The 24,797-nt window shown below is 40.7% G+C and overlaps 1 long non-coding RNA gene across 1 annotated transcript in view; it reads left to right on the top strand.

Moving 5' to 3' along the window:
• Window positions 1-24,797, top strand: part of LOC141987064 (uncharacterized) — a 170,908-nt gene that overhangs the window by 143,408 nt on the left and 2,703 nt on the right. The window contains exons 3-4 of the long non-coding RNA XR_012639434.1: window positions 12,983-13,225; window positions 24,026-24,167. This is a non-coding gene — a long non-coding RNA (uncharacterized LOC141987064). The remainder of the gene's footprint in view (window positions 1-12,982; window positions 13,226-24,025; window positions 24,168-24,797) is intronic.

Raw genomic sequence — 24,797 nt, 5'->3', positions numbered from 1 at the left:
CTCTTGTTTTTTGAAGCTTTGCAAAAGCTAGAAAGTCCTATGCTGGAACTCACACCAATGAAAAACAATCCTGGCCCTCCTATCTAAAACTTGTCTTTAGAAATAGCAATTTTTGATGGGCAAATATTTCTAATGTTTGGGAGATAAAGCTTCAGAATCAAAAAAATAGACTAGCTGGTGGAAGATAAGACACAGTGCTTCTTATTAACCACAACAGCATCTACGTCAGGTTGAATCTATTCAGGCTTCTAGAAACATGTAGGGAATACTGGCATGCCCAAATATAGGAATTAGTATAGTCAGTCCCATATTAGCATTGCATCATCTCATTTACCTAGTCATACTCTTTCTAGTAACTCCATATATATCCTGATCACTTTCAACTCCCATTAGCTTCCCATTAAAGCTGGTCGGTCAGGATGTTGGAGGATGAGTTCCCAATAGTCAAATTTTGTCCTCAGATACATGTGCATAGCACCCATTTAATTAGACAGGAGTTGTGTATATTTCTGTATGTGAATGAAAACAGAAGTTTGGCCTAAACTAGGTAAATTTACTGTTAAAGAAACTCCCCTCCACCTCCTACATGGCACAGCCTAAAGATAAGCACTATGGATATAGTTTCCTATTGTAGAGCATGGAAAATGCAGTATTTTTACTCTGTTTAAAAGGTGTTCTAAAAACAATTACATATACAGCAGCTTCAACACCAGTGGTTACCTCAGTGACTCTCTCATGGATGTGATATGTAGCTCAAGTAAATCTTAATAGAACTTGTGGCACCTTAGAGACTAACAAATTTATTTGGGAATAAGCTTTCCCACGAAAGCTTATGCCCAAATAAATGTGTTAGTCTCTAAGGTGCCACAAGGACTCCTCGTTGTTTTTGCTGATACAGACGAACACGGCTACCACTCTGAAACTTAATAGAACTGGAATCTTATGAAGCTTGGTTACTCGGTCTTATTCTGTGATGTGAGAGACAGAATCAGAGTTCGTTGAAGCAATCATATTCCAGGGTGATAATACTGTCAGCCATCACAACTTCTGTGTAAACACTTGTAGCTTTCAAATGTACTATAAGGGACTGTGTTAAGTAAAAGTTTCCACAAATTAAAGCTGGATTGCAAACCACAAAATCAAAAATGGTACCATAAATTCAATTATTTTGCATTGGTCCTGATCTTTCCCACACATGATCTCATGTTACAACAGAAAAACAGATTGGGAGGATGGCTACAACTCCCCCACTTGAGACCCATGAGCTAGACGAGTGTTTCTCAGCTGGAAGGTCATGACAACATGGGGGGAGAATGTCACAAAAAGCAATCTGGGTAGTTGTTAAGCATTGAAAATGTTATGACAGTCTAAAGCAAGGAAACCATCACTTCCCCACTCCCTGCACATCCTTTTCCTTCAAGGTCAAGTATTCTGTCAATCTCTCGAAACACACACACCAATAAGTCTAGGTAATACTTAGTCCTGCCTTGAGTGTAGGGGACTGGAGTCTTGGAGTCCCTCCCAGTTCACAGAATCATAGAATATCAGGGTTGGAAGGGACCTCAGGAGGTCATCTAGTCCAACCCCCCGCTCAAAGCAGGACCAATCCCCAACTAAATCATCCTAGCCAGGGCTTTGTCAAGCCTGACCTTAAAAACTTCCAAGGAAGGAGATTCCACCACCTCCCTAGGTAACGCATTCCAGTGTTTCACCACCCTCCTAGTGAAAAAGTTTTTCCTAATATCCAACCTAAACCTCCCCCACTGCAACTTGAGACCATTACTCCTTGTCCTGTCATCTTCTACCACTGAGAATAGTCTAGAACCATCCTCTTTGGAACCACCTCTCAGGTAGTTGAAAGCAGCTATCAAATCCCCCCTCATTCTTCTCTTCCGCAGACTAAACAATCCCAGTTCCCTCAGCCTCTCCTTATAAGTCATGTGTTCCAGACCCCTAATCATTTTTGTTGCCCTTCGCTGGACTCTCTCCAATTTATCCACATCCTTCTTGTAGTGTGGGGCCCAAAACTGGACACAGTACTCCAGATGAGGCCTCACCAATGTCGAATAGAGGGGAACGATCACGTCCCTCGATCTGCTCGCTATGCCCCTACTTATACATCCCAAAATGCCATTGGCCTTCTTGGCAACAAGGGCACACTGCTGACTCATATCCAGCTTCTCGTCCACTGTCACCCCTAGGTCCTTTTCCGCAGAACTGCTGCCTAGCCATTCGGTCCCTAGTCTGTAGCTGTGCATTGGGTTCTTCCGTCCTAAGTGCAGGACCCTGCACTTATCCTTATTGAACCTCATCAGGTTTATTTTGGCCCAATCCTCCAATTTGTCTAGGTCCCTCTGTATCCTATCTCTGCCCTCCAACGTATCTACCACTCCTCCCAGTTTAGTATCATCCGCAAATTTGCTAAGAGTGCAATCCACAAAATCCTCCAGGTCATTTATGAAGATATTGAACAAAACCGGCCCCAGGACCGACCCCTGGGGCACTCCACTTGACACCGGCTGCCAACTAGACATGGAGCCATTGATCACTACCCGTTGAGCCCAACAATCTAGCCAACTTTCTACCCACCTTATAGTACATTCATCCAGCCCATACTTCTTTAACTTGCTGACAAGAATACTGTGGGAGACTGTGTTCAAAGCTTTGCTAAAGTCAAGAAACAATACATCCACTGCTTTCCCTTCATCCACAGAATCAGTAATCTCATCATAGAAGGCAATTAGATTAGTCAGGCATGACCTTCCCTTGTTGAATCCATGCTGACTGTTCCTGATCACTTTACTCTCGTGTAAGTGCTTCAGGATTGATTCTTTGAGGACCTGTTCCATGATTTTTCTGGGGACTGAGGTGAGGCTGACTGGCCTGTAGTTCCCAGGATCCTCCTTCTTCCCTTTTTTAAAGATTGGCACTACATTAGCCTTTTTCCAGTCATCCGGGACTTCCCCCGTTCGCCACGAGTTTTCAAAGATAATGGCCAATGGCTCTGCAATCACATCTGCCAATTCCTTTAGCACTCTCGGATGCAACTCGTCCGGCCCCATGGACTTGTGCACGTCCAGCTTTTCTAAATAGTCCCTAACCACCTCTTTCTCCACAGAGGGCTGGCCATCTACTCCCCATGTTGCGATGCCCAGCGCAGCAGTCTGGGAGCTGTCCTTGTTAGTGAAGACAGAGGCAAAAAAAGCATTGAGCACATTAGCTTTTTCCACATCCTCTGTCACTAGGTTGCCTCCCTCATTCAGTAAGGGGCCCACACTTTCCTTGGCTTTCTTCTTGTTGCCAACATACCTGAAGAAACCCTTCTTGTTACTCTTGACATCTCTTGCTAGCTGCAGCTCCAGGTGCGATTTGGCCCTCCTGATTTCATTCCTACATGCCCGAGCAATATTTTTATACTCTTCCCTGGTCATATGTCCAACCTTCCACTTCTTGTAAGCTTCTTTTTTATGTTTAAGATCCGCTAGGATTTCACCATTAAGCCAAGCTGGTCGCCTGCCATATTTACTATTCTTTGGACTCATCGGGATGGTTTGTCCCTGTAACCTCAACAGGGATTCCTTGAAATACAGCCAGCTCTCCTGGACTCCTTTCCCCTTCATGTTAGTCCCCCAGGGGATCCTACCCATCCGCTCCCTGAGGCAGTCAAAGTCTGCTTTCCTGAAGTCCAGGGTCCATATCCTGCTGCTTACCTTTCTTCCCTGTGTCAGGATCCTGAACTCGACCATCTCATGGTTACTGCCTCCCATTAGTTCTATGATTCTAATTCATGCTGGCTTATCATTATTGTCACTGATATTTTTTACACTTTTATACTAAATGTAAGGCAATTGTGATTTTTTTTTTTTTACCTTGAATAAAAGATCACCAACCCGAAAAGATTGGGAAACACTGATCTAGAGCATCAGGTGGCATAAAACTTAAGCACGATACAATGTTACTTTGGAGGTGCTCCAGACTTTTGTTTACTCAAGTGCTCAATCTTCTTCATTTAAATATTTTCTTGTTAAATTCTCTGAATTTGTCTTTGCTGGGGGATAATAATAATATTTTAACAAATTCACCTTCCAGGTTTGGTGGCATGGAAAAATGGTTGCTCTTCAAAATGCAGCGCACACGTTATATGAGCTCCCATATCATTCTGTTATAGTCTCCAAACGTAAGGTGAGCCTGTGTAAATGAGGCACTCAACGAGACCTTATATCTCATCTCTCAGTCGTGTTTCAGAGATTCATGTCCTTCACTGTGTAGGTGTTCTGGATTCTGTCGGCTCATCCATCAATTTCAATATCACAGAACTGGCGCTTTAAACCTTGTGCTGCTTCTGTTTTCTCACTGTTATTGCTGCTGTCAATTTTAGTTCTTTAATAACAAGATTTTCTTGATGCTCTTGTACATAGCTGCTCGCATGCTTGGAGTCTGAGAGCCATATGTAGCTCTAATATTTATACAAAATTGAACCTTTTGATATTATATTATGGATGTGCTTATTGGATAACTCTGATTTAGGTTCTGACCCTACAAGTTCTTGCTCCCCTTCTGAGAGGTGCAGAGTCCCCTTAATTCCCATTGGTTTATATGGGAGCCAAAGTTCTATTGCATGAATAGCTTAGCTACTCCCAGAACTGGGTCCTTAAATAGATATTCCTTAGGCCTCATTCCCAAACTGCTCTTTGAGTATCCGGTTCCATTGTTTCAGAGTAGCAGCCGTGTTAGTCTGCATCCGCAAAAAGAAAAGGAGGACTTGTGGCACCTTAGAGACTAACCAATGTATTTGAGCATAAGCTTTCGTGAGCTACAGCTCACTTCATCGGATGCATTCAGTGGAAAATACAGTGGGGAGATTTATATACACAGAGAACATGAAACAATGGGTGTTACCATACATGCTGTGATGAGAGTGATCAGGTAAGGTGAGTTATTACCAGCAAGAGAGCGGAGGGGTGGGGGGTGAAACAACCTTTTGTAGTGATAATCAAGGTGGGCCATTTCCAGCAGTTGACAAGAACGTCTGATGAACAGCGGGGGGGGGGGGAATAGTTTTACTTTGTGTAATGACCCATCCACTCCCAGTCTTTATTCAAGCCTAAGTTAATTGCATCCAGTTTGCAAATTAACTCCAATTCTGTTTCTGAGGTTTTTTTGTTGAAAAATTGCCACTTTGGTCAGAAATCGAGTGACCAAAGAGATTGAAGTGTTCTCTGACTGGTTTTTGAATGTTATATTTCTTGACATCTGATTTGTGTCCATTTATTCTTCTACGTAGAGACTGTCCAGTTTAGCCAAAGTACATGGCAGAGGGGCATTGCTGGCACATGATGGCATATATCACATTGGTGGATGTGCAGGTGAACGAGCCTCTGATAGTGTGGCTGATGTGATTAGGCCCTATGATGGTGTCCCCTGAATAGATATGTGGACACAGTTGGCAACGGGCTTTGTTGCAAGGATAGGTTCCTGGGTTAGTGGTTCTGTTGTGTAGTGTGTGGTTGCTGGTGAGTATTTGCTTCAGGTTGGGGGGCTGTCTGTAAGCAAGGACTGGCCTGTCTCCCAAGATCTGTGAGAGTGATGGGTCGTCCTTCAGGATAGGTTGTAGATCCTTGATGGTGCATTGGAGAGGTTTTAGTTGGGGGCTGAAGGTGACGGCTAGTGGCGTTCTGTTATTTTCTTTGTTGGGCCTGTCCTGTAGTGGGTGACTTCTGGGTACTCTTCTGGCTCTGTCAATGTGTTTCTTCACTTCAGCAGGTGGGTATTGTAGTTGTAAGAACGCTTGATAGAGATCTTGTGGTGTGTGTGTGTGTGCACGCATTCCATTTAAATTGAACATGTGAAGAGCCTTCCCCCCTCCCAAAGTGTTATGGCCCAAGTTAGGACTCATGGCCAAATCCTAAAATAAAATACTTGATTTTCCTGGGGGAAATGCAGATTAGTATAATCTGGACATCATCACCCAAATGCAAATCTCACAGCTACTCTCGAGAACTCTCGAGAAAAATAAGTTTGTTTAAAAAAAAAAAACCTCATGAAATGAAAATCTGGTATGAGTTTAACAAGCAATCAAACAAATTTTTGTTGCCTTCTGCTCGAGTCTCTCCAATTTGTCCACATCCTTTCTCTAGCGGGGAGCCCAAAACTGGACTCAATACTCCGGATGTGGCCTCACCAGTGCCAAATAGAGGGGAATAATCACTTCCCTCAATCTGCTGGCAATGCTCCTACTCATGCAGCTCAATATGCTGTTAGACTTCTTGGCAATAAGAGCATACTGACTCATAGCACGCTTCTCATCCACTGTAATCCCCAGGTCCTTTTCCGCAGAACTGATGATTAGCCAGTTGGTCCGCAGCCTGTAGCGGTGCATGGCATTCTTCCGTCCTAAGTGCAGGACTCTGCACTTGTCCTTGTTGAACCTCATCAGTTTTCCTTTGGCCCAATCGTCCAATTTGTCTGGGTCACTCTGGACCCTATCCCTACCCTCCAGTGTATCTACCTCTCCCCGCAGCTTAGTGTCATCTGTGAACTTGCTGAGGGTGCAATCTATCCCATCATCCAGATAATTAATGAAGATGTTCAACAAAACCAACCCCAGAACTGACTACTGGGGCACTCCGCTTGATACTGGCTGCCAACTAGACATCGAGCCATTGATCACTACCCGTTTAGCCCAACAATCTAGCCAGCTTTCTATCCACCTTATAGTCCATTCATCCAATCCATACTTTTTTTAACTTGTTAGCAAGAATACTGTGGGAGACCGTATCAAAAGCTTTGCTAAAATCTAGATATATCACTTCCACCACTTTGCCCATTTCCACAGAGCCAGTTATCTCATCATAGAAGGCAATCAGGTTGGTCAGGCATGATTTGCCCTTGGTGAATCCATGTTGACTGTTCCTGATCACCTTCCTCTCCCCCAAGTGCTTCAAAATAGATTCCTTGAGGACCTGCCCCATGATTTTTTTTATATTCTGAATATTATTTATTATTTGTATTATAGTAGTAACTAGAGGCCTCAACCCTACTGTGCTAGTCATGGCACAAACACATAGTAAAAGGCAGCCCCTATATGTAAGATATTATAATTTAAGTGAACAAGTGTTCCTAAATGATACGTCTTGGTAAGACTCTAAATGGGTTGCCACGTCTGGGGCCAGATTAACCCATCATTGAGCTGAGTCCTAGGAGAAACATCCGCTTTTCCTCGTCAGGTGCAGAGGGGAGGAGCTAGCATGGGGCAGAGAGCAAGTCTACACTGCACTCACCCTTCAGCAGTACCTCCCTGTCATGTGGCCCCTAGTTTCTTCCTCCAGGTGTTACGTACAGGGTCACAGAGCCACTCAGATTTCGTCCAGCCATTGTCATGACAGAGGGGAGGTTGGACCAAACCTGAGTGGTACTGCAACCCCGTATACCACGTATATTGTGTATGTATGTAAACATCCTTTGTATATATCGCTAACATTTCACAATGGTTACATTGCCTGAAGGCATTTTCATTTACTCTCTAATTTTCACAGACATTTTTCCAAATCAGAGCTACAGTCTATGTAGATAAAGCCCATTATGGATACATTTAAAAAACAAACAAACCTGTCACTGCTGCTGTGTTTTCAATTGCTCTTGGGACTAAGGTCAGGAATGCTGAAATAAGAAATGTACTCTCCCAAATGTTAGCTTCATTATACTACATTGTACTTCTCTGTTAGCCACATAAGAATGTAATGTGACAATAAACCAGTTCAGTAGACCAGCATATTTTTTTTTGCAATATTTATTACATTTTTATAGTCTTCCACGCATAGTCAGCAAACATCCAGTCTTTAACATCAATTATCTCCCAGTGGGCCTGTCTAATCTACTTTTGCAATAGGTTTTTTAAAGTAAAAGCAAGTATTCTATCATGTCCACAATTCTACTCCTAGTAGCACTACTGGAAGAGCTACACAGACATCCTTCCTTAGCACTCTTCATATGTTAATTAATCTACCTTATCTTGTCACTATAAAGGACTAATTTTTGGTACCAAACAAATTAACATGATCGGGAAGAAAAGTTTATCGAAGACTAAGGACACGTAAACGAGCCAGGATAACCTTAAAATTGTCCCCAACTCTGACTCAAACTTCAAACTATTCATTTTGGAGAATCCCACACATTTAGTTAACATATTTATTAAATATATGTTTCTTTATAAAGGATCAAATTCTGTCAATCTTAGGTCCATTCAAGAATCTGGCCCTTTATTTAAATAAGTACATAAGAATGGCCATACTGGGTCAGACCAATGGTCCATCTAGCTCAGTATCCTGTCTTCCGACAGTGGGAGGTGCCAGATGTTTCAGAGGGAATGAATTGAACAGGGTAATTATTGAGTGATCCATGCCCCATCATCCAGTATGAGCTTCCTGCAGTCAGAGATTTCGGGACACCCAGAGCACTTCCAAATACAAAACTTTTCAGAATATTTTGTTTCACAAAATACTTAATATTTCAACTTTTCAAGTAAATGTGGGTCAAAAATGTTGAAGTTTCTCACAGGATGGATATTCCAATTTCTCCTCAACTCTGCTACAGCAATTCCCTCAAAGATATTACCTGTCCCACATGTGTCCTGCAGTTCAACTATGCCTCGGTTACTGAGTGAGTCAGTTGAGAGTGGCAGGGAGCATTTCTCCATCTTTTCATAATCAGGCTCCCAGAGTGAATCTGTACAATGGTGTATCTCAAGACTTTTACTCACAAGCAGCCTAGCAAACTCTCAGCAGCTATGGGTTTTCTGGATGAGATAATGCAACAATGGGTGGCCCATCCTATTCTTTTGTTCTGAGAGAATTTCTTGTACCAGTAAGTGCCACAATGAAAATTAATGCCCAACGGTGACTTGCTTAGGGTATAGAAATAAACCTGTCTCTCTCAGTGTTACATTCCAAGGACTGATGAGCATCTGGAGAGGACCCCCATCGAACCTGCTGCTATTGCCTTGTGGCAGTTTATTCAGACACAGCTGGGGGCGGGGGCAGCCTCCAAGTAGAATTTCCTGTAATCCCTCTTGCAGTGCTGTGCATTCCCCATCTTAAGGGCCTGGGGCATTACTATGCAGTTTTGGCACTTATCTTTTTAAGGACCCAGTGTTGACCTTGGGGATCCTGCTTATACCCTAGGACAGGGGTCCCCAATGTGGTGGATGGATGGACCTAAAATATTGCTGTCACATGGTGGTCCATCTGTGCCTTGGTGAGATGTGTTAGCCTGATGGCTGGGAGTTGTGTTGAGGAAACTATTTTAAAAGGCCAAATAGAAAGCACTTGTTCTTCTTAAATAAATTATTTATGCCAATATTTTGAATTCCGGGCACCCTGCTAGGGTGACCAGATGTATAGGGACAGTCCTGATATTTGGGGCAGCTGAGTGTAAGTTAAAGAAGCCCTGAATTTGTCCTCTCTGCCAGTGGGGGCAGGCTCAGCTCATGCAAAGCCTCATCTTTGCCTAAAGCTACCTCTGCCCCGCACCCCAGTGCTCTTGCCCAGAGCCCAGCCCTGCCAGGCCAGATTATCTGTCCCTATGTTGTTACATACAAAGGTCATGTTGTATATGGCAATATTTAAACTTTCAAATCTATAGTCATACCTTTTCTGGAATAGGTTATCTCTTTTCAGTATCTCTTTTCATCCACTTTAGTCTAACTTTTGTTGATTGATTTCTGTTGAAAGCATCCCTTAGTCTTTTTCATAGCCCTTTCAGTTTCTCTAATTTCCCTTAATGTTATCACCCAAATGCTGCCTGGTGATGGTAGTGGGGTTTTTAAAAACAAACTGTTGACATTAATTAGCAGCATCTATCATAATTCAAGACAGATGTTGGAAAAATTCTGGCTGTTAATTTTCTTTAATTCAAGCCTAGGACCTGTAAGGACCAATGCCAGGAAACAAGGAGGCGATTAGAATTTGCTAATCTCTCTTGTCATCAAATCCCCTTAATTTGTTGTGGATTAATGTAGACAGGGTTGATCAATTAAACCATATCATGTTACAGAGGATACATCGAGGGACCTCTCAGCTGGTGCACAGTTGGCATATCCGGCTCTTGGGTCATCATCCCACTCCCGGCTAGTGTATGGGGCATGTCAGGGCCAGAGAGGCAGCATCCCTTACAGATCTTAGCCAGCTGATATAAACTAAAGCATTCCCCAGGTTGCTCTCATTTATGCTGGGGCTCTGAGTAGTGCAGATCCACCTGGGAAATTGGGAACTTCTATCCAGCTCCCTTCTGGACCCTTCCCCTTTGTTGTGTTGAGCAGAATCTTGGCAAAGGAGAGAAATCTGGGTCTGTGTGGTTTTGAATTCTATCGAGCATATGTAGATAAGGACATTTAGTGTGGGGTTGTGGGGTTTTTTGTTTTTGTTTTTTGTTTCTTTGGGGTTTTTTTTTGCTTTCAGTCACAATAAACCTCACTTTAGTTTCCAGGAAACTGAACAAAAATGAATAACCTAGAACAATTTTGCATCTAAAATGGAAAAGGTAGGCAATTGTCATCACAGAGTATCTTTTCTAGTGGAGTGGGAACAGTGTTTCATTAAAAAAAAACAATTTGGGGGTTTCAACATTCAGCATTTAGAGCCATTTTAAAATACTGAAGTTAAGCATTTTCTATGCTTGTGTAGTTTATAAAAAAATGAAACAGCTTTTGGATGCTTTACACAAGGGGTATTTTTATGTTTGTTTTTCTTTTCTTCTTTTGCTCCTAATCTTCATTGGAAATTTTTAGATCTGAAGTGTATTCTCTGTTTATAAGCAACATTTTTTTTAATCACTGCTGGTCACTTTGGAAAATCTTTGTCTAAAACTTCAGCATTGTTAATGCTATAGCATAAATCTCCTCTGTTAACTGAATAAACAACATAATGTCATGACCATGATCAATCATGACCCAACAAAAAAGTATTACCATATTGTGTACTGTATTACAGCACTAGTTTTTTATTGAACTTTTCCAAGTAGGACCCAACCTTACCAAGAAGTATCCAGCCTTACACAGAAGCCACCATCAACTCCATGAGCTTGGTTCCTTTCCTTGCAGTCAGCTCCATAAAGTGAACACAAAATAGTATGTTATTTCTGTGGAAGGGACACAAGTTCTAGTCTGGAAAGTCTCTCATAAATCTCGATGTAAAGCTTAAGGAGCTCCACATATTGAGTTTATCAAAGAAGTTTGAGACTTGATCACTGCATATAGGTACTTATCTTTTCCATGTGTATTTTAGTCTCGTTGACAAAGGCATAATAAAATCCGGTAGCTGGAAGTTGAAGTTAGACAAATTCAACCTTGAAATAAGATGTAATTTCCTATCTGTGAGGGTAATTAAATATTGGCACAGCTTAGTGGGAAGGTGGTGGATTCTCCATCACTTGGTGTCTTTAAAACAAGATTAGAGATCTTTTAGAATGATATGCTTTCAATCCCCCTGTTCATTCCCTTCCTTCATGGCCCATGGGAGGAAGGTTTGCCTGCACTACCCTCAACGTGGTCATAACACTTGCATCTCAGTATTAAGACAATGACTATTATCAAATCTCATTCATCAGGCCTTCAGCCAGTTGCCTTCAGGGGTCAGAAAGGATTTTTTTTCCCCCTGATGCACAGTTGGCCGCATGTATTCTGAGTTTTGTTTTTGTTTTTCACTTTCCTCTGAAGCATAAGAGATTGGCTACAGGGAGATGCGGTACTGGGTGGGATGGACTAGGGCTCTGATGTGGCAAAGAGAATCCTCTTTCTTGGGTACCTGTCTGGAGTGTCTTGCTCACATGCTCAAGATCTGTTTGAATGCCAGATTTGGGGTCACAATGAATTTTCCTCCGTGTCAGCTTCATAGGGACCTTGGGTTTTTGTTTTTTTGCCTTTCCTGCATGGGGCATTGATCGCCATGGTAGGTTCACCTGGATAGATCTCTCCCAATCAATTTCCTGATATTTCAAGAATGCCTTGGGCATTGGCAGCACATTAGTCTCTTCTGTTCTCTGCCTGTGGTGCACAACAATGTAGTCTGAGGACTGAAATGCTGTAGTCTAACTAAAGTCATTAGGCCCGTTAAAGGGCTAACTTGGTGAAATCTGATGGCCTGTGATATGCAGGAAGTCAGACAAAATGATCTAATATCTCATCTGGCCTTAAACTCTATGAAAAGAAATAATCAAAATAATTTATAATATTTATAATAATAACCAAGCTCATGGAGTTGATGGTGGCTTCTGTGTAAGGCTGGATACTTCTTGGTAAGGTTGTGTCCTACTTGGAAAAGTTCAATAAAAAACTAGTGCTGTAATACAAAATAATCAAAATCAAAATAATTTGTTTATTTTAAAAACCTAAATGGAACACAGATTTGTGTCAGACAAATTGGAGTGAAAAATATCCTTAGTGAGGAGGAAAATGACTTCAATAAAGTACTATAATTTTTGTTTCGGGGTTATATTCCAAGGAGAGTCAAGTGGGTTTCAGCTGTTTAAAACACTATGGTTCTAATGTATTCTTACTGGAGTAGCATTTAGGAATCTCAAACAGGGATCAGGACACTATTGTACTAAGCTCTCTTTTTAAATAAACAAACCTCATGCAAACCAATCACCAAACCCACAAAGACAGTCCTGCCCAGGAAGCTCTCTCAATCCAGGATTTAGACAATATGCCACAGTGGAATAAACAGAGAAATGTGGGGGAGAGCAAAGGAATAGTAGAGACAAGTGTGTTTACACAGATTTATAACCACATTGGTCTCAGACGCGGTTGAAAATTTTCCAACCGAACATTCTTCCATCAGAAAAATGCTGATTTGTCAAAACCAAAATGCTCCATGGGAACGTGTTGATTTCAGTTATATGTAGTTTTTTATCAAGAGTTGAACTTCATACTTTGTAGGTTATATCTTGTGTGTGCCATTCCCAACCTTCACTTCTCATTCCAAATCAGGGCCCAGAATCGCTTTGGTCTGTCTGGCAACGTCAGTATCTTAAATGACCAGAGAAGCAGCTAGAGCAAAAAGGCATCATTCCAACATCATCACATGTCAAAAGGAACGAGAGAGCAGCCATCAGGGAACATGCTGATTGGTGAGGATGCCGCATGTGGGAAGTGACATGTTCCTTGCATCCTGAAAGAACAAAGAACCTGCAGCTCCCAGAATCTTGCCACTGAAAAAGGCAGAGTGGAAAGGTGAGCTGAGCATGTGACAGGGTCACTTATAATGGACCATAGTGATCTAGTGGTGGAAGTCCTTCCCCTCAGCAGCTCCTGGGTTGCCATTTACTGCATCCCCATGTGTTAGAAACACACTAACTCATACTCGAGACCCCCTAGCTGAACAGGCCTCTGAAGATGGAGGGAACTAGCTTTTTAAAACTCCGTTTAGCCAGTTTCCTTTTGTAGGAATTGATGTCTGGGGACAACTCTATAAAATTGTTCAGATAATGAGTTGTTTTAAAAGTGACCTTTTGAACCACTAAATTCCTGCTCAGTGAAGCCTGGTGATACTCTGAAGGCTATTAATACAGCATGTGCATTTACATGTGAATTTATACTTAATGGATATTGTTGTTCCGTGTGGGAAATGACATTTTAAATAAGTTTTTAGGGGGAAGCAGAAAAATGCAGTACATAGCACTAACATTCATCCTCTTTCATCCTTTCCCTCCTCATGAAAACAGCTACTGCTCAAGCAATTGCCTGGAAAACTTTGGGCAAGCCTCTCTCTTCTGTGAAAACTCCAGTTTATAATGCCAGTGGTGATTTTCCCATCCTTCTCATTCACGGTAGTACTGGTTTTGGCATTCTCTTTGCTTTGTGACCTTGGAGCAGTTGCTTAATCTCTCTGTCCCTCAGTTCCTATTCTGTAAAATGGGGATAATGGATCCTACCTTGGTTTTGTCAACTTAGACTGTAAGCTCTTTAGGGGTTGCCTCTTGATGTATGGTTGTACAGCACCTAAAATAGGGACCTGAGTTTGGTTGGTCTACTGCAATACAAAATATAAATAACAATTCCATGATATCTGCACCAGGGTATCAGGAAATCTTCCATTCTGCTTCTGCATTCCAAGTTGGGTTTTTATTGTTGTTGTTGTTATTATTTTAAAATGACTGATACTTTCCATAAGCTTAGCATGCAATTGGTGTGAAGATATGAACAGGAGGTCAACACATTTCTGTTAAGAATAGTTACTCAGAATTCTGCTTCTCCCCAAGATACTCTGCAACCCTTTTTGAGTGTTATACAACCAGCCCTATGGATTTCCTAAGTTCCATCTCTCACAAAAAGTCACAATTTGAAATGATTTACTAAAGTATATTTCAATGTGATTTATCTTCTGTTCTTGCAGTTCTAATGCAGACTTGTAGACTGTAACACCTTTAGCCGTCGCTTTGTGATATAAGGTATAAAGTGACATGTCTAGGAGGTTTAGGCTAAATCACATTGGAACTGTGCATTTTCATGTTTTCCTTGTCTAGCAGCCACACAGTTGACTACTAATCTTGCCAAGCAAAACCCTTCCTGTTTTGAACGGTAGGAAGCTGTAGTTAATCCTACATCCCATAACAATATTCGAACAGTTGGCGCACATGTGGTAATAGGAAACCATATACCAATTTAGCAGTGAAAACATGATCTTAAGGAAATGAGTGAGTGTATTTGTATAATCAGGGTAATAGCAAGACTGGTACAAAAGGAAAAGCCAAGCAAAAAAAGAGTTTCCATTATGACTATAAAATCAGCAGGCACTTTCATAAGTTTATCAACAGATCAGGAGGAGGAAAAGTGCTTATTGTGAGAATATGAATTGTCCATGGGAGTCTGTGCTAACTAGCAAGACGCTGTGCTGTACCACACAGAGCAATAATAGAATGAAACTGGAAGATTTAGAGGAGTTTACATTTCCCTCTATGTATTCAGAATATTATGATGCATCTTAGCCTAAATGAGCTCTGAACTTATGTTTACCACCAGTGCAGGCTTAACCAAAGAGAGAGATGGAATCCCTCTTTTTCAAACCCCTCAAAACTCTCTTGATACACCTCTGGAGTCTGATCAAATATGAGGAATAAGGCCACTTCTGAATGTGCATAGTCCCCATGATCCGTCCCTGCCATTTGACTGTAGGCACCTATGGCTATCTGCCCTGACTCCACTGTAAGAGAGTTAGAAAACAAAGCTGATCCACAGGAGCTACCTAATTCAATCCCCAAGCCCTTTGGAATGTTGAGAGACCGAAATCAATATCCCTTCCTCCTTAAATCGGGGCAACAATTTAGTATCTGTGCTCCCCATAGCTTTGGTGTTCCATGTTCAATCCTTGCTTACCAGATCACTGGATGTGTGCGTTATGTCAGGGAACGAGGTTGTCACTCAGCTATTCTGTCACATCAGCCAAAATCATATTAGTCTTTGTGTTAAGAATGTATCATGCAGATGACCCCTGATGCGACAGAATAGCTATCCAACAACCTCTTTCCCTGATGTCACACAGACACACACACACAATTGGGGATGAGAGAACGCAGAAGAATGGCTGTGTAAGCGCTAAGTCTCCAGTTCTATAGCTGTCTCTGTATTGGTGGTTCCCTGAGCCTGCATAGCCCCTTTGACTTCCATGGTGGTGGATCCCCAAAAGACCCAAAGTCCTTCCTGACAGCCAGTCACAGAGGTTGATCCCTGTTTTGACTGGAAGTATTTTCACCTGAGTAGCAACCCCATAAAGCTGATTTAGGCATGACACTTTTGTTCAATCAACACTGCATGCATCTCAGGAGCAAAATCAGACTCCAACCAGCCTAGCTGCCATTGATACCATCAGGTTCAAGGTGCCTCCAACACATTACAGAAAAGACCTTTCATTTTTTGTCAACAAGGGAACAATTTTAAATGGTCATGTGACCTAAAGGCACCATCTTGACAGGCAGCTTTGTTCCAGAATTCACCTAGAAGAGACTTATTAGTCCTCCTTCTGAATTGGGGAATTGTGGCACACAGAAGGCAGGAAGCTTGTTCATTTTAGCTCTCCTCTTGCAACCTGCTGTGTCATTCCCTGGCTTGGAGGGTTGTTTGGGTGGCAATTGTGTCCTGAACAGCAAGCTGCTTTGTGAACAGGATGGACCTATTGTGGAACCAACACCCAGAGCATTCTGGGGTTGGCAGGACATAAAATGCCTCCACTACTTCCTATTGGATCTGGTCTTCGGTGTTTTGATGACATGTGTTGGCTATTTTCCAGTTGTTGTAGTTGGGTATATTCTTGGTCATTACTAGTTAAAATGGCTTTTTGCTAAAGTTTAGAACATATTTTGTCCCTTTTTAGGTATTGTCTTGGCCTGGACATCCCCTGCATTTGTTTGACCTCTTATTTTTTTTTTTTTTTGAATTGACTGATTCTTTTTATTTAATTCTTTTAAAACATTTTTTCCCCAGAAAATGTAGTTGTTGGCAAAAGTGCCTGGTAGACAGCCCAGGAGACTAAGGTCTTCTCCCCACATAACAGCAATAGCAACAGTATATGGGTTTCCACATTGTCCCATTGATTTGCCTCACCCCTTTTACGAAGGAAACTTTCACAGCTCCAGCTTCATAACTTTTCAGTCCTTGGACTGTCTGCTATCACTGCAGCAGTGTGCCAGTTATAATGATGGATTATGTCCTATAGACACTTGTCTACGTGGGGTTTTATAGGAATAATTTCCCCCAGAATGCATTTTGGAAAGCAGGCCCTTTAAATTTGGAAATGACAACAAGCAGCTGCAGCCCGGGAACACTTATTGTGCAAGTGTCTTCAAACTGCTAAGTAACCTTAACTAGCAATCTATTTTTTTCTCGAGTATTTCTGTCGGAGATGGCATATTCTCAAGGCTGCCTCTGAATCTATGAACTAGTTGTGAAAATAGTCCCTGTTCATTTACAAACTCTCCAAACTATCCAATCCTGTGTTTACTCACTCCGAACAAGGTATAAAGTGTTGACATTTCATTTTTCAGAAATCATGTAAGTTTGTGAAAAGTATATTGGAAAAATTAGAACTGATCAAATTATATTTACCAAATACATTATTCAGGCTCAGATCCTCAAAGATGTTTAGGAACTAAAATACTTTTGAGGATTTGGTCCTCAGTGACTATTGCAGTTTTTCAACAAATAAATTAAATAATGAGGTCTTATTTGTGAGATTTCATCAGCTCTATTGCTGGTCAAATATAATATGTCAAATTATTTGAGGAATAAATACTAGAAATATTAACAATTATTTTCCTAATATGTGTTCCCTTTTGTTTCTTTCATTATAGTTTTGTTCCAACACTGTCGTCCTCTATACAATTGATTACAGAGCTTTGCTCTTGTACACAAGAGGTGGCAGCAGGTGCTGAGCTGTGGTATTAAAGATGATGACCTAAATTCCCAAAACATTTCTTTCTCTTACAGACATGAAGTCTGTCCTATTTCTTTTAATTAAACTTCCATTTTAGAGAACTGTGATAAAATCATTTTTATGAAAGTGGGCAATTACCTCCAGGTAATTACCTTTGTGCATCTAGCAGAAGATTCAGTTCAATAAATGCTTGTGTTTCTAATTCTCTTTTTAAACAAGCAGGCAATTCTAGACTCGATTCCAGACCCCTCAAGTACTTATGTGCATGCTTAACTCTGTGCACCTGAGCAATCCCAATGGGATTGCTTCCATGCTTAAAGTTAAGCATGTGTGTAAGGGTTTGCAGGATTTGGGCCCTAAATATGTAGAATCAATTCAGCCACAGAATACTATAGAATATAGGATGCCATTTATGCCCATGCAAGATAAAAATTAATGGATCAGATAATGGTAAATGATTTAGGGATGCTGACGTAAATTCTATCTGAGAGTGAGAAGATGACTTAAGTTTTTTATGTCGACACTATAAAACAAAGACAGAGATGGACACTCTCACATATATTTGACTTAACAAAAATAAAATAAATTGACTCAGAAGATAAAAGAAGGGAATCCAAGATATAATAAATCTGTGCCAAACTCTGGTAGCAATGTAATATAATCATAATTTATTAAAGCTGTCTTTAATAAAGTGCAATTTGATTAGAATTTTTCTAATCTACAAAGTAATATTAAGGATTTGTTTTCAGTTTATTAAAAGAAGGGTTAGAGTTTACTCATCTTTGAAGACTGAGAAATGTAATTGAGAGCAATGGATTAGTCTATACTGGTGCTGATTATTACAGCAGTGTGAATTCATGATTAGTGACTAGTATTTAGAATGAATTATCATGGCTTTTGAATTACTGATATTGATCTGCATTTGTTTTCCTCCATTTTACCAGTGTAACTGATGTTGCAGTATTATACCCTAAAAACTTTGGGGGAGGGGCAGTAAAATTATGGGGCAGATCCTTTGCTAGTGTACACCATAATAGATTCAATGGAGTGACACTGATCTGGGTCTCTGTTCACGTATTTGTGTGTGCGTTTCCCTGCCAGATAACTGTGAAAGATTATTCTTTGCTGAATCATTCTGATGATTCCAGAATACCTTGTTCCTTAAAAATTTAAAGGCAGCTGCCACATTAACAAAATGTAGAATAATGAAGGCTATTTTCAAATTGTTACCATTCTTCTTCATAACACATATGACAAGAAATAGTTATGCTGAGCATTATATTCCACGAGTGCAGTGCCCAACATGTTACAGGGAGGCACATTTATTGCCACTTCTATTACAACCACTGTCACTGTCTGGAGTATTAATTCCATATGCACGTGGCTTGCAGAACACCAGATCATCATTTCTGTGGAAACACACTCTAATATGATATTTGTCCCAGATGTTTATTGAATATTATCCCAGCAGAGATCTGCAGGCCATGAATTTTTGATGCATTCGCGAGCTCCCCATGGATGAGTCAAAATACACAATCTAAAGGCGACTAAGTATCGGATATTTTGCAAAGTAAACCTTTTAAAATCAAACACAGTCCATATCCCTTGAATTCCTACAACTTTGTGAGGTACTGCCTTTATAGAATAAGCTACCTTGAACTTGCAAGGCTTAAACCTGCCCTCCCATCACTGAACAGCCTTGCAACTCATCATGAGTCAGCTTATGCAATGACTGTGGCTGATTTTTTTCACGATACAGGGTACATGGCAAATAATGGAGGGCAGAGTTCAGCTCTTAAATGTTTAGTGATGTTAAGTATGCGTCATCCATGTTTACGCTGGTTTTTTTTAACAGAAGGGAATAATACTGAATTCATAAAAATGTGGGGGAAATCCTGCTTGTTAGCAATATATAGCAGAGCTATCATAGCAAATGTGCAGCAATTCCATGGGAAGCAATGCTGGAGCTCAAAAAGAGTTACGAAATTGGGTGAGAATCTGTAGTTTTTTGGTTTTGTTAAATTTCCAGTGTGGTAGTGCAACTGTTGTTTCTGGAACGATAGCCTTGGAATGGGAAACTTTGAAAAGCACCTCAAGAGTTTATGAGCACAAGTCTCAGAAAGTCAATGGGATTGAGCTCCTAAATCTCTTGGGCAATTGTGAAAATTTCAGCCTAAAGATATAGAGATAAAATAGAAAAGTAACAACTGGGCCTGATTCTGCTCTCCGTTAAACTAGGGTGGATGAGGACTGATTAATTTAAGTCAGTGCCATTAGATCAGTGTAACAGTGGTGCAAGTGAGGGCAGAATCAGGTGTGCTGAGTTTAGTTAGTGCTTAGCTTAACTGTAGGTGGGGGGGGAAAAGTTCTGAGTTCTTAAAGAACTAGATAAAACTCCCCAGGAGGATGTCAAATAAATGTTATATATTCTGTCTATGAAATGGCAAGCATTGCACCATCAAAGTAAATTGTATTGGTTCATTATATACTGAATGCATGACAGTAGGGTCAACTTTGGATTTCCAAAACTGAGCAGACCATAGGGCATTGTTTGTAGCAATTCCTGGAAATATACTTTTTTTCAAGTTAACTATTTCATGGATGTCACATGCACCATAGCAATGGCTGTATCAAAGATGTCTTTTACATATTTGCATAAGAAAATGGAGTCCCCGTGTTACTGATCAGAAAGCATGGCCTAGAAAAAGTAGCAAGGCCCCTGTGGTCTGCAGCCCTTCCCTCCCCATTCTGGAATTTTTACAGCAGCTTTAATTGTAATAATCTATAACACAGTCAGTTACAGTTTCCATGGGGTTAACTGTTTTCATTTTAAATTGATATTTTGTTTTTCATTTCATATTCAATGTACCTTAGAATTTTACATTGAAAACACATAGTCACATTGTAGGGTTTGTGAAGGGAAAGCCAGACATTTGGGCAGGTGGTAGGGAACAACTGGAGCTTTTGGCACCCAGGGAGGCCTGAAGGCAGGCGGGAATTTTGGCATTTTGCAAGGCTTTTGACACTGGGGTGGGGAGGGGCATGCATCTCCTTTTCCCCTCCCCCTTGGTAGGGATTTGAAATTCTCATCCCTCATTCCAGTAACTCTTAAGAGTAGCCACCCACTCCACTAGTTCTCACACCATCCAACAAGGATACATGTCTTAGCTGGGGATACCCCCTAAAATAGGGGTGAATCAGTTAACTATGAAAACATTGAAAATGTCTTCATTGAGTTTCAGATATGATCTGCCATTCAAATCAGAGAACCAGTTCACTGCACTCAGCATGAATGTGTTAATCTGCAGACTCTGGAAGGCAACACTCCATCAGTTTATATTGGGCTCAACTTTTGAAGAATACCTTTGCAACCAGAAGGGCTACGGAAATGCTTAGATTCTGCTGCGCCATTCCATGGCAGAATCTATACAGAGGCAAGATTCTGCAGTGAATTCTGTGGCCACAGAAAATTCTGATGATTAATAAGATAGATGACTGTACAGCAATGGACACACACACTGCATTGCTTGTAGCTGCCTATCCTGTATGCACTCTTGCCTCTGTGTATGGATGTATCATTTTTCTACATGCAGTGCATGTACATGCGAACTTTTCTGATGGACAGTTAATTCAATGAAAAAGGCAGTTTTGGAAGGACCCAAAACCATTCCCAAATTTGACAAGAATAGTTTTGGACTTTCACGAAATAGCTATCAGTAGAAGTAGTGCTACTGCCACTACCATTGTAACCCTGATCTCAGTGGTTATGGCACTCATCTGGGCTGCTGGAGACCTCGGTTTGAATCCTTCCCTCTGAAACAGATCTGTAATGGACTTCTCTGAGTCCTCAATAATTTTGAGAAATTTCAGATTTGGTTTGGCCCAAACCACTTTTTTTTTAAACTGCCACCAAACCAAAAAATCCAATTATCCGCCCAACTCTAGATCTCACCCCAGCCCTTTTAATTATGTTCTGAAGTTAACAGCGAAACAATGGAAGTCATGAAGCACATATCCAGTGAGTTTCTGTTGAACTGTGTTTAAAATGTGCTCTTATGTATATTGTGCTGACTTCAGATTTCTTGTGGGATTTACAACCAGCCCTAGGAAGAGAGAGTTGCAATAATCTAACCTGGAGGAATTGAAAGCATGGACCACAGTAGAGAGATTCTTGTCTGAGTGGTTTTGGGGAGGGGAATGTGCAGCTTCCTGACCAATGAAATGGACAAAAGCATTCCTCACTCCTGTGACAACCTGCATATCCAGGTGTAAAGACGAGATGACGTGTGGTCTGATACACACAGTTGTTGTGAACACTCTGACCTTAACCAGTTCTCCTCCTTGTTAACCTTGCTGCAGTCTCTCCCTAACTGTGCTAGAGCTGAGAGTTCTTCATTCACCTGATTATCTCTTCCAAACACTGTTGATACCATGTTAATAGCAATGGCTGCACAGTTGGAAAAGGAGACGTTCATCGGGGTGTCACTGAGACACTAATAGCAGTGAGTCCATGTTCCTGAGTAATCTCATGTAGGAGAAAGGAGAGTATTGAGCTTTTCAGGACTCCAAAATAGATGGTTAATGGACAAAAGAATCAGAATCCCTCTGGACTCTGATAGGGATTTCTGGTGTGACGGGTTGGACCCCCCTTCTCGGATGCCACCTGATGTACTGGGATTTCACTGAGCCTGCCTGCTCCACTAGCCTGGGCTCCCTTTCCCTGTTTTGCTGAATCAGGCACACACACACAGGTAGGGACGCACCAGCTGTAGAATCACACAGAGTCTGCAAACAGCTCTCCATGAGAATACTCAGCTCAGAAATCATCCAGCACTTAAGTGCAGCTCCCCTCTGGAAAGTACACCCAAAATAATATTGTCTTGCACAGCAGAGAAATTTATACAATGTAAGCTCATAAATTTGCCCCCTACCTCAATGTGGAGGAAGATTTGCTCAACTTCTCCCCTCCCCCGCAGTTAGAAATTGCACAAACTGGCTTTAATAATAATTAAAAAGGTTTATTAACTATAAAAGGTAAATTTTAAGTGATTATAAGCAATACCAAACAGAACAAGGCAGATTACTAAGCAAATAAAACAAAACACGCATACTAAGCTTAAGATCTTAGAGACTGGTTTCAAGAAATAATCTCTCACGCTAAATGTTGTTTTAGGCAAGTAGCAGAGTTTCTGTAGCTTAGCGTGCCAGTTATTTCTCTTTACAGACTAGACTCCTTTCTTAGTCTGGACTCAACCCTTGCCTTTCCCACTGCTTCGTTCCTTTGTCTCTTCAGGTACTTTCAGCAGTCTTTCTTCTTGGGCAGGAAGGCAGTGGAGAAAGAGTCCTGTTTCCCTTACTCTCCAGCCTTAAATAAGATTTATATAAGGCGGGAATCTTTTGTTTCCCAGTCTTGACCTCCCCCTTCTTTTAGTGGAAAATTACGAGAAGTCCAAGATGGTGTTTAGTACCAGGTGACAGGACCACCTGATCTACTAGTGTCACAGCTATATCCCAGAATGCCTCTCAGGAAGGAGAGAGATTAGCACCTTATAAGTCTTATTGTTTCTTCCTAATGGCTCATCAGGGCTGATGGCCTGTTATCTGGTGGGTATTTTCCAAATACACACAGAGTTGTAATTGTTACATAGTCAATATTCCTAACTTTAGATGCAGAAATGATACATGCATACAAAACAGATAATCACATTTAGTAAATTATAACCTTTCGGATGATACCTTCAATACCCATCTTGCATAAAATATGTCTCAGTTATGCCATATCCATATCATAACCATATTTCCATAAAGAATATGGGGTGTAACATCACACCTGGATTCAGCATAGTTCTTTCCTGTTCACCTCAAGATTTTGCGTTTATGTCTAAATGTTTGTGTCTAATACTACTTTCCACTCTAAGGGTGGGTACTTGATCATTTGGAGTTTAAGTAACCTTGCACAAACAATAGTTATTTAGGAAATCATTACTTCATTTGATATAGCCAGTAAGTAACTAAAAAAAATTTGCTTGGGGTTTTCACCTACAGAGATTCTTTTTAGATGGTTTAATATGACAGTTTAAAAATAATTGACCGTATTGAATCCAGACATGAAGAGGACTTTAGAGTGGGGGAGGTAAAAGGGTTAAAATTGATCTAACCGATGTTAATTTATTGAGTAGTCATTTGGATGGGATATAAAGAAAAACACCTGAAAGAGCAGTTTGGAAACATAAAGATTAACATGTGGCTGTCTGGAAACTATTGTCTGAAAAGTTTGGTTTTCCTTCTTACATGAAAGGCTTTGGAAATGTCTAGTTTCATTAAGGTGTTTTAAGTAGTTTTGATAATTAGAATATAAGATTTTGGAATTTCTAAATTTCATGTCTTAAGTGACTTTTTAAAAAATTACTTAATGAATATTTTTGGATACTGGTTGAAAGAAAATAAAGTCCTTCTCTTTCATTTAAACTATCTCATGATAAGACAATTCATCACTACAAACTCCTGTGCTATGGAAGCCTTTAAATTTAAGGGTTATAAAATTCCTAAATCTCTTCATTCTTTATTCTTTTTTTTTCTATATTTCACAAATCTATTTTATTTAGATTAAAGGAAAGTTGCCCCCATGACAAAGTGATCCACGGACAACTATGTACCCTACTCATCATTTCTGTTCCTCTGATGCAGTGGAAGAAAGGGGTCATTATTAAAGCACTAATGCAGAATTCCTGCAAAACACTTGAGCAGGTATGTAGCTTTAAACATGAGTAGTCCCACTGAAGACAACAAGACCACACATATGCTTAAGTGGTTTGCTAGAATGGTGCTCAAGATCCAAGGAAGCAACATCTCTGGTTTGGAGAAGTTGGTAAACATATTCTTGAGCTGAAGAGGGTTGGTATATGCAGATTTCTCCAGATGCATTATAACCTGAGAGATAGTGTAGGTCACGAAAGCTTATGCTCAGATAAATTGGTTAGTCTCTAAGGTGCCACAAGTACTCCTTTTCTTTTTGCGAATACAGACTAACACGGCTGTTACTCTGAAACCTGAGAGATAGTGTGCCAGTGTCTCTAGAATTAATAGGCTTTGTTTTAAAAACCTGCTTTTGCTTGTAAAGGTCAAAAAGAGAAGGCATCAAAGGGAAATAGGAGAAGGGACTAAGACAAGATACCTTGGGCGCTTTTTCCCCCCTGAATGTGATCTAAGAACAAAAATACCTTTATTTTCATGCAAATTTCTACTTCCTATACACTATTATAGTTTCCCTTTCTATTTTAAGAAGCTGCTGCTCAGGTGGGCTCCTTAAATGTCACTGAAAGAAGGGAGACCATCTATTTTTAGCCTCCAGATCACCTATACCCTGCTCCGACTATC

Source organism: Natator depressus, chromosome 5 (assembly GCF_965152275.1).
Source record: "Natator depressus isolate rNatDep1 chromosome 5, rNatDep2.hap1, whole genome shotgun sequence".
Classification (NCBI taxonomy): Eukaryota; Metazoa; Chordata; order Testudines; family Cheloniidae; genus Natator; species Natator depressus.
The sequence above is the reverse complement of the archived record's forward strand: the minus strand, read 5'-3'. Positions and strand labels throughout refer to the sequence as shown.